Below are 2820 nucleotides of genomic sequence, written 5' to 3'. Positions count from 1 at the left end.
TGGGTGAAGTATTGTATCTTTTGTGGGTTACCACCTTACAATTTCCAGTTCCTCTCTTGTTAACACGTTTCAATTATCATATCACGAGAGACAGTAGACAGCCTGAACTTGCCGCTCTGTTTAAGCGGGTTGCACCTACGCCCTCGGGCCCCTTCCACCGCGCCCCGCCTGCTACGCCTCGCACGGCTCCTTAATCTCATGCAGAAGCAAAACGAGCCACGAAGGCAGCGGCTTGTGCAAATCCCTACCCGGCGGTCCAAGTCACTGACTCGCGACACGTTACTCCGGCGCACTCCCTAGACGCCTCGCCTTGCCTTGCCCTGGCCTGCCTCCACTGCGCGCGCCACCGGCTGCGCGTAACGCACCGGGGAGCAAAGCTTGGGTCGCAGCTACCACCCACCCACCCCGTCCCGTCCCACCCTGCATAATTCAGCCGTCACCCGTCGCCCGCAGCCTGCCGGCACTGGAGCTCGACCCGAGTATCCAGACGCCGGTGCGGGCGCGCATGCGCGGTGCGCCGATCACCTGTCTAGGCGGCGAAGGAAGTGCCGCGGACAGAAGAACAGCGAAATACGTAGCCGTCGACTATTGCAGCTGTTATCAACCAAAGAAATGATTCCCAAGAGTAGAGTTTGCGTGGAACAAATCTCATATCGACAATTACTTGAATAAATTAGCACACCCGCTAGCGGAAGAGTCAGTTGGGAGCGACATACAAAGTGAAATTAGAATGATATTAATACCCCCAGCTGATGACGGACGTTGATATATACAACGGGGACAGGTGAAAATGTGTGCCCCGACTGGGACTCGAACCCAGGATCTCCTGCTTACATGGCAGACGCTCTATCCATCTGAGCCACCGAGAGCACAGAGGATAGTTCGACTGCAGGGACTATCTCGCGCACGCCTCCCGCGAGACCCACATTTTCATCTTGTACGGAGCGGAGCCATGTAGGGAAGTTAAACATGGACGATAACTAGTTTGGACAAGAAGACAACATAAACTTTCGAAATGTGGTGCTACAGAAGGATGCTGAAGATTAGATGGGTAGATCATATAACTAATGAGGAGGTATTGAATAGGATTGGGGGGAAGAGAAGTTTGTGGCACAGCTTGACTAGAAGAAGGGATCGGTTGGTAGGACATGTTCTGAGGCATCAAGGGATCACCAATTTAGTACTGGAGGGCAGCGTGGAGGGTAAAAATCGAATAGGGAGACCAAGAGATGAATACACTAAACAGATTCAGAAGGATTTAGGTTGCAGTAGGTACTGGGAGATGAAGAAGCTTGCACAGGATAGAGTAGCATGGAGAGCTGCATCAAACCAATCTCAGGACTGAAGACACAACAACAACAACAACAACAACAACATGTCCACACACTACATTCGTAGTGTCCCACCACAACACACTCGTTACTCGTGAAAGACATTCTTACTAAGTCCAGTAAGAGTTCGGGGAATGTGTGTGTATGTGCACAGAAAGACACAACAACAACAACAACAACAGGTCCACACACTACATTCGTAGTGACCCACCACAACACACTCGTTACTCTTGGAAGACATTCTTACCAAGTCCAGTAAGAGTTCGGGGAGTGTGTGTGTATGTGCACAGAAGAAGAACGTCATGACCGGTATTGCCAGAACTATATACTTATATCGATATGGTGACTGTCCGAAAGAACGGACACCATATCCATATAAGTAAATACAAAGTGTGTCCTAGTTTCTTTAGGACTGCCTGTGTTAAATTCCATCCTGCAATGCTATCTCTTGGCGAGTTGCGGCGTTAAGATACTTGAAGTTTCGGAAACAGCTGTGTAGAATGTCAGAACTCTATCGTTGATGGAGCAGGCGTCCTTGCCGCGAATGTAACAGTACGTGACCAACAGTCGTCGGAAAGTAGCAGTCGAGCTGTGAGTCCTGCAGCGTTTGTAGGCGAGGATTCGTCGAATTTGACTCCAGCAGCGGGCGACAGACTCCTGGTTGCCCCTCCATGACGACACCCCAGTCCGCAAAGCGAAGACTGTGTACGAGTTTTTGGCCAGCAAATGGATCAGAGTCATGGATCTCTCATCGTATTGAGGAAGAGGAGGGAGGAGATTAGTGTGGCCGCGCGGAGTGGCCGCGGGGTTTGAGGCGCCATGTTTCGGATTGCGTGGCCCCTCCCGCCAGAAGTTTGAGTCCTCCCTCGGGCATGATGTGTTGTTCTTAGCAAAAGTTAGTTTAATTATGTGTAAGTCTAGGGACCGATGACCTCAGCAGTTTGGCCCCTTAGGAATTCACACACATTTGAACATTTGAGATTAGTGTTTAGCATTCCGTCGATAACGAGCACAAGCTCGGATTAGGGAAGGACGGGGAGAGAAATCTGCGGTGGCCTTTCAAAGGGACCATCCCGGCACTTACCTGAAGCGATTTAGGGAAATCACGGAAAACCTAAATCAGGACGGCTGGACGCGGGTTTGAACCGTCGCCCTCCCATCGTATTCGTGGGATATGGCGCCAGTCGACTTCTGGTTGTTCCCAAAATTGAAACTGGCAATGAATGGACGCTGTTAAGCACATCCAAGAAAACTGGACAGAAGTACTAAATGCAACGCTGAAAACGGACTACAGTTAAAAATCGGAAAAACAGTCTCCATCGCCATTTGCAGATTTATTACGAATAAAAATGTGGAAACGCGATCTAGACTGTATTTATCGGATTTTTAGCGTTTCATACCGATCGCTGCTTTGCTCCGAGTACAGAATGCTTTGTAAAATTTTGAACGACTACAGGGACTGTTACAAACTCTTTTAAAACGATGTCAC

General features: G+C 49.6%; 1 non-coding gene across 1 annotated transcript; it reads right to left on the bottom strand.

The window, feature by feature from the left end:
• Nucleotides 1-795: 795 nt before the first annotated feature.
• Trnat-ugu lies at nt 796-870 on the bottom strand. The gene has a single exon. It is a non-coding gene; the product is annotated as a tRNA-Thr (tRNA).
• Between the last annotated feature and the right edge of the window lie 1950 nt (nt 871-2820).

Source organism: Schistocerca americana, chromosome 1 (genome assembly GCF_021461395.2).
Source record: "Schistocerca americana isolate TAMUIC-IGC-003095 chromosome 1, iqSchAmer2.1, whole genome shotgun sequence".
NCBI lineage: Eukaryota > Metazoa > Arthropoda > Insecta > Orthoptera > Acrididae > Schistocerca > Schistocerca americana.
The sequence above is the reverse complement of the archived record's forward strand: the minus strand, read 5'-3'. Positions and strand labels throughout refer to the sequence as shown.